The following is an 8,111-nucleotide window of genomic DNA, read 5'->3' as shown; positions in this document are numbered from 1 at the left end:
GTAAGTTCATCCATAAAGCACACAGAAAGGAAGAAGATCAGATGGCTGACAGTGGAGTCCTGGGGCACAGCAGCATTTTAGGGGAGTGCGAAAGAACCAATGTACGAAACTGAGAAGGAACAGCCATGTGAGGGAAAAGAATTAAGAGAGTATAGTGTCCCTGAAGCAAAAAAACTGAAACGAGAACAAAACAGTTTCAAGCAGGAAGATGCAGTCTACAGTGTCAACACTGCAGAGAAGCAAGATAAGGATGGAAGCATGTCCATTAGATATTCCAACAACGAGGCCATTAGTGACCTTAGGGCTGGGAAAGCAGGTTTTGTGGTGTAATGGGGCAGAAGCCACACTACAAAGTGTTAGAAATTAGTGGGAGGAGAGGAGGTTTGGCTGTGAATGGAAATAAGAAAAAACGAGATAATTTGAGTGGTATTTGGGATTTAAAATGTTTAGACATCTGTTAATTGTTGTATTTTAAGGAATTGAGAGGAGGCCTGAGATTTGTGTTTATACTAAAGGGTCCACAGCTTTAGTAGCAAAAGTGGAGGTTGAGTGTATAAGAAGGTGAGTCAGGGAGGGAGGTCCTGGAGGGAGGTGAGTGGTTGGGATTGTGACCGGATGGACTGAGGAGCCCCAGAGGTAAGAAGGAGCACCTAACCCATTGACTGGATTGGTTGGAGGGAAGAGAAGATATAAACTTAGACACATTTGTGGGAGAAGGTAGAAGAGGGTCCTATGCTGACTTTTTTTGTTTGTTTGTTTTTCCTGCAAAGAGAAGTTACGGTTTCTGAAGAGAATAGCGAGAAACTGGAGAGGAAGGAGATTTTAAAGGAGGTTAAACTCTGCAATTGCCATCACAGGGAATGGGAGAGGAACTAACTAAATAGATGAAGGTAAGGACTTTTACTTGAGTAGTGTATCTGTGGCTCAATCAGCTAATTTGATTGGAGATACCGATATCAATTAACTTTATTTTGTTTCCCAAACACAGAATGCACAATGTCACAAATGTGTGTTGTTGAATAAAAGAGAGAAGAAAATGAGAGACTAAAGAAAGCTCTAGAGCATTTGGGAGGGGGAGGGGAGCAGGTAGAAGACAAAAAATAGCTTAAGAAGGTATTTTGCATCCTAATGATATTCAGCATGCATATCTTCCTCCGGCAAATCATTAGTTTCATCTAGTATTTGAAGCACAGTTTACGGTCATCACTACAGTTGGACTTTCTGCAAAATTGTAATATTACCCCAAACTGTATAGTTTTCCATTATTTTGAGTATACCTCCCTACCCCCCATCACCCCCGCCAAATCCCACATAAAAAATCACTCTTACCATTTTGACTTTGGTGACCATATGAACTTGTTTATTACATGATTCTTCAAAATGGCTTAGCCACTTTGGTCCTTGTAGTATTAAGAGGATATTTTTACATATTTGGTTAAATTTGAACCTTTGTTAGAATTTTTGTGTATTTTCAACTGTTAGGGCTTTTTTTTTTTTTTTTTTAGTGTTATTGTGATGGAGGGACTTCAGTTTTCTTCACTTAGGATAAAGAGTGACTCATGATGAGAACTTCTCTTTCCTTCTAAAGGCCTTTGTCATGTGGCTAATACTACTTACTTATATTTTCAATCACTTTTTGCATGTTCTCTTTAAAATTTCTGGAAGACCAAAGTGACTTTAAAAACAAAAGCGAAAGCAAAGACAAATCACTTTTCCTACTTTCTTTTCTTTATACAATCTTGATACTAGAAGTGCCTTCACACCAACGCTGAGTGAAGCTTTCTGTTTAAGTTATTATTCTCAAGATAAAGTAGGGAAAGTGGCATTGAACTAATCCATTCTTCAAAACATCTTAACGTTATAAGCAGAGCAAAGTGGTACAAAATGTATTCAGCCTCACGGATTTCTCTAGATTGTAACCAGAATAGAAAATGGCAGAATGTATTAATTCCTAAGATAAAATTATAATGAGAACAGAAAATGGTGCGAGATGAATTAATGTAGTGGCAGGTTTCTGTCTGCAGAGCACGGCGCTGTCTAAATACCACATTGCAGCACTTTGTCGTCAGCTTCTCTCTTGTAATCTATATTTTAAAGATGCTCTAAAGATAAAGCTAGACCATATTCATCTCTGGGAGCACTGCCACAGCGCTCTGGACACGAAATGGCCCCAGGGAAGCGGTGAATGGACTTACCTTGCAGGAACAAAGGAGATTTAAGTTAGATAGCAGTGAGATTTTTATTATTGCAAACTTATACTGACATGCTTCCTTCAATAGCAGATCATCTTTAAGTCTGTCACTCCAAGAAAAACGTAGTTGAAGAGGTTGTGGTTATAAGAGAAGAATTTGCTCTTTGTCCAAAAACAAAAAAACAAAAAAAAAATCTTCACATTTTACAATGTATAAAGAATTACTTGGTGTTTTCTCTCACTGCTGCCTGCTGCTTGGGGGTCTAGGCTTTAAACAGGAATGACCACCTTTTGTCTGGGGTGATTTCTCAAATGGATACTGCTCAAAGTATGTGTCTGAAGCTGGATTATTTTTTCCAGTATCTCTTATCCATATTATAAATATCCTTATTAATAGATCCAGTGTGTTTTTGAGGAGAGAGTTAGTAATGCAGATGAATATTGTTGTAATGTACCTGCGGTGTCATTCAGATGTGTATTTTTAGAACTTTGTACTGTTCAGTGAAGGCAAATGTGTCTCAATAATAAGCATCTGAGACTCACAGCTTCAAACACTTCAAAGGTGACTCTGACTCCAGAAGCCACAGTGGAAAACCTCGAGTGGCTATACTAGAACTTTGAAAGGTTTAATAATGCTTGTCCCACATAGCTTTGCATCCTCCAAAACCTGATCTGATTGCAAATTTTTAATCAGGAAATCTGGTCTTTGAATCAGAACAGCTTTGCCGATTTGAGTGGCAGCAATATTGCTTTTGTTTTGAATTTTCATGATGCAGGAAATTTGAATCCAAATTTTTCCCTCTATGCATTCATACTGCTGCACAGGGCATGGCTAGGTTATCCAAACTATGAATTAGAGTTTTTAATAACATTGGAGTAAGGCATTAGCTGTACTGTCTTATCATGGCTTGTTGCAATTTCAGAGGAAATCTGCTAACTCTTTGATAATAAGCAAGAGTGAATTGTGAATTACCAGAATGTGCTAACCCCAAGTGATATTGTAACCCAGGATTAAGCACTTTTTATTTTCTCTTTTCACAAATTAGCTTCCAAGACATATCTGTGACATAACCTGGTGACAGTGACTGTACCTTTCTGGGAAAAATTCTTATATTGCCCCTACCCACTTTTGGCCCTGCCCCTGAACAGCCAGGCGTCCTTACCTTAGAAGTAGCTTGGAAATAAAGCTGTTTAATTCTTCTTAGCCCTCTGACCTGTCTCTAAAGATTCAACCAATAGTATGGTAGCTCTTTTAATATTTCATTAAAAGGAAGAGAGACTCAGAGAATAAAAACCCGAGATTGCCTTACTGCTTTAAGTTTTGAGAAATTGAAACCTTTAAGTAAATAGTTCTTTTGAGCTTGCGTTTTGGAAACCAGAGTAAATCTAGCTGCCTCTTTTTTCTGGAGAAATTTAACCTAAAATATGTTCTCCCCACTGTTTGTATAGCCAGTACATGTAACATTTGCACTTTCTTTTAAAACCATAATAAGGAGAATTAAAACCCTATGATTAAGCATTTAACATAAAATTAAAGGGCCATGGTTACCCATTAGGAAAGTATTACGTACCTAAAATTCAGTCGGATGTCAAATAGACTTCTTTCTTTCTATACAAATTGCAGTTCATAGATTCGACATTTCTGCTTATCCTCTTCTTTTTTCAGGCATGGTATATATTTTATTTATATCTGCAGCATTTTAGGGTGGGATGACAAATTTTGGCAAGTTTAGCATGGTCTGGGCTTTCAATTCCCTGCAGGAATTCCAATTCTCCTCTGCTCACCTGAGTTTCTTTAGGCTGAACAGAGAGTGGTATATAATAGGCATGAGGTGACTGCAATAAATTGGCCTGCCTGCATGAAGCTTACAGCCTAGAAGGGAAGGCACAATTCAGAAACAAACCTTTGCACATATAAGGACTTTATATATGCTGAAAGAACTGTAAAATTTTAACAGGAAAGGTTGAATATTTGGAAACAGAACTCAGGGTAGATCTTAATCTTCTGGTATTTTCCATGATAGATTAATCCAGGTAGATTAAAATAAAAATCATAAAGGGAAAACAAAAGGTGAATATTTACCTGTACTATGTATGGGGAAGGACTGTTTACATTTGAAAACAGGAGAAAAGTTAATACAAGGAAAGAAATAAATTTAAATAATTTTTTAAAACTCAATTAAAAATAAATACAATTAAGAAACAGACAAGAGGGCTTCCCTGGTGGCGCAGTGGTTGAGAGTCTGCCTGCTGATGCAGGGGACACGGGTTCGAGCCCTGGCCTGGGAGGATCCCACATGCCGCGGAGCAACTAGGCCCATGAGCCACAATTGCTGAGTCTGTGCGTCTGGAGCCTGTGCTCCGCACCAGGAGAGGCCACGATAGTGAGAGGCCCGCGCACCGTGATGAAGAGTGGCCCCCACTTGCCGCAACTAGAGAGAGCCCTCGCACAGAAACGAAGACCCAACACAGCCATAAATAAAATAAATAAATAAAAATAAAAAAATAAACAGGAGCTGTTTAAAAAAAAAAAAAAAAGAAACAGACAAGAAACAAGAGCATTTGCCACAATAGTGAACAAGGTCCTAACTACTTATTATATCAAGAGTTCATACAAATCAATATGCAAACAAGACTACAACAAGTAAATGGGCAAAGGGAACAGATAAACACAAAAGATGGAAGTTCAGGGTCCAAAGCAAAAACAGCATTTAACTTCACAAATGTGCAAATAAATACAATGTAAAGCTATAGTAAGTTACCACTAAATAGCAAAAATTACAACAGAGGCAATATTTGGTGATAGCATGAGTAGAATGAGGTGGGCACTTCATATCTTGTTGATGAGAATGGCCACTGATGGGGCCCTTCTGGACATCAGTTTGACACATTGAAAAATACTGTATTCTTTGTGTCCACAGTATACTGCTAGGTGAAAAAAGCAAATTACAAAACAGTTATTAATAATATGGTCCCATTGTTTTAGAAAGAAGGGAAAAAAGGAATAATGTAAGAAGGGAAGAAAGGGATAATGTAAGAAAGAAGGAAGGAAGGAAGGATAAAAGGGAGGGAGGAAGGAAGGAAAGAAAGAAAAGTAATTGTGTGTGTATGCAGAAACAAATAGTGGTAATTTTGTTTTCTTTTTTAAATGTCAGCGTTTTTTTTGGTTTGTTTTTGCCATGAGTCTGTATTGCAATCAGAAAAGAGAATGAAAATATCTTTAAAAAGAGGAACAAATTTGTAAAAAGTGTTCATATCCTTTGACTCACCAGCTCCCCATTTAGTAAATCATCCAAAAGAAAAGGCAAAAATGTAGACAAAGATTTATGTACAAATATGTGTTTAAATATGAAAACAACATCAGGAGACTGTTTAAATAAATTCTGGAACATCCAGAAGATAGACCATTATGCAGCTGTTATAAATTATATGTCAGAAGGATTTTCAGTGATATGGTAAAATACATTTGACAAATTTTAAGCAAACAGAATAAAACAAAACAGGATTTAAAATTATATAAGAAGAATGATTCTGACCTCAAAAAATGTGAAAAAGACTAGGGAAAAAAAATACACCAAAATGTTAATGGTGGTTGCCCCTGGGTACATTAATCGTGGAGGACTTTTGTTTTCTTCTTTGTCTTTTGCTATGCTTAAAAAAATTACTACCGGGACTTCCCTGGTGGCACAGTGGTTAAGAATCTGCCTGCCAATGCAGGGGACACGGGTTTGATCCCTGGTTCGGGAAGATCCCACATGCTGCAGAGCAACTAAGCCTGCATGCCACAACTACTGAAGCCCACCCGCCTAGAGCTGGTGCTCCACCACAAGAGAAGCCACCGCAATGAGAAGCCTGCGTACCACAAAGAAGAGTAGCCCTAGCTCGCCACAACTGGAGAAAGCCTGCGCACAGCAATGAAGACCCAACACAGCCAAAAAAAAAAAAGTTACTACCTTTTTTTCTTGGGCATTCTCATGGGTTTATTCTTCCAAATGAACTGGAACAAAAGTCATGTTCACAACCCATTTTATAGATCAAAAGAGATCACCCTCTAGGTCCCAATTTAGTCATTTATTTTGTCTCTGAATAACTCTTCACTCTCAAAATCAAATCCGTCTTCAAGGAATAGAGGATATTTTTATTTTTAAGGGCTATCAGACTAAAAAGATTGTTCCAGAAGAAGTTGTTATCACACAGAATTAAACTATAGTATCAGAAAAAATACATACATTATAACCTTACAAGGTAACTGATTGAAGGGCAGTTCATGTGTTCAGTTCTGATTTGCTTCCTAAAAACAAAGCGAATTATATATTCAGCTACATGGCAAATCATTCTTCCTTTCTGAGCCCCAGTTGTTTGTCTGTAATCTGTATTATGGGGACTGTAACACCCATGTCTTGGAATCATGAATATCTACTTGCTTTGCCTCCATTCTCCCTCTGTAGGGCCACACTAACCCTAAAACACAAAGAGCATGTGCAGAACAGGTACTTTTAATTATGGCTACTGTTTATTAATCGCTTTCAGGTGCCAAGAGCACTTAGTCTTCACAATGACCAGGTGTGGCAAGTATTGTAATCATCTCACTTTATGTGTATTCATTCAAGGTGGGCACATATTTATTGATGACCTACGTTGGGTGAGCACTGGCCTCCCACGGGTAAACTTGAAGCCAAAGAGACAATGGTTCCAGTGCGTGGTAGAGTGGGAGACACACTGCAAAGCAGGAAACAAACTGTGAATGGGTAATACCAAGTTGAGAAGGCCGCCAAGAAGGCAGCCAACCAGGGTTGCAATGGAGAATAGCAAGAAAAGCCTCTTTCAATCAGGTCTTCAGGGAAGGTTGGTCTGAGAAGAAACTTTTCAATCTCAGACTTAAAAAATGAAAAAGAGCCAGCATCTTGCAGAGCTGGAAGACAAACATTCCAGGCAAAGGAAACTGAGACTCAGAGAGGTACAGGAAGGGCACAAAGTCACACAGCAACTGCAGAGTAAGCCAAGATTTGAAACACTAATGCCAGATGCCAAACTTCCCCCATGACATTCTAATAGCTGTCATCAACCAGGCCAGTGTGGGGCTCACACACAGCAGGTCCTAAGAAAAATCAAGGCCTTGTTTGATCCTGAGTGGACGGGTGGCTGCTCAAGGCTGGGGCTCAACCTACAGCAATGCTTGTGAGTATGGGGAGAAGGGTTTATCGTCTTGGGCCCCCCGGTTGTGGAAGGGATGGGAATTTTACCCCATTGTCCTCCCCTTCCTTCCAGTTCTCCAACTCCAGCTCTGACAAAGCTGTTTTAATGAGTTCATTAAGGCTCCTTTGTCTTAGTCCACCTTCGAGCTGGGGCCTTTATAGGTGGGGGTGTGTTGGTGCCTAGGCTGGGCTGAAGCAAAGGCCGAGGGGCAGAAAAAGGGCAGGCCAGCAGGGATTTTGGGGGCCGGGAGGGATTGAATTTACCTTTCAGATGTCACCTCCTCCTAGAGGCCTTTCTTGTCCGCCCTGGATAAAATAGTTGTTCCCAGATGCACCCTTCTTATCTTTCTCTGTTCCCTTCCCCTGCTTTGTTTTTCCTCTGGGTTTAGCCAAAACCCTGGCTCATAGTAGGCATTCAATTAATCTTTGTTGAATAAAACAGTTATTTGTGCTGTTCCATGTGAGAGGCATGGGGTTGGGCCTTTTATCACTACTTCCTTCCCACCCCACCCTCCGTCTCCCCAGTGGTGACCACCTCCTCATAATGACCCTAGGCTGCTTCCAAGCACTTTTCACCCTATAATTACTTACATGTCAAGGCTCAGAGAGTAAATTCTAAGAGAGCAGGACTGCTTGGTGATGCCGGCTGCTCCAGTGCACAGTGTCTTACATGAAGGGGGTGTAGGATAATCATTTGCTGAGTGCATGAATGAATAAATGAATGA

General features: G+C 39.6%; 1 long non-coding RNA gene across 1 annotated transcript in view; it reads left to right on the top strand.

Moving 5' to 3' along the window:
- The window catches only part of LOC309624443, a 34,956-nt gene extending 31,496 nt beyond the window's left edge, over positions 1 to 3,460 (top strand). The window contains exon 2 of the long non-coding RNA XR_014241928.1: positions 771 to 3,460. This is a non-coding gene — a long non-coding RNA (uncharacterized lncRNA). The remainder of the gene's footprint in view (positions 1 to 770) is intronic.
- Positions 3,461 to 8,111: the final 4,651 nt, after the last annotated feature.

This window comes from Balaenoptera borealis (genome assembly GCF_965194805.1).
Source record: "Balaenoptera borealis genome assembly, chromosome: 2".
Taxonomy (NCBI): Eukaryota; Metazoa; Chordata; class Mammalia; order Artiodactyla; family Balaenopteridae; genus Balaenoptera; species Balaenoptera borealis.
The sequence above is the reverse complement of the archived record's forward strand: the minus strand, read 5'-3'. Positions and strand labels throughout refer to the sequence as shown.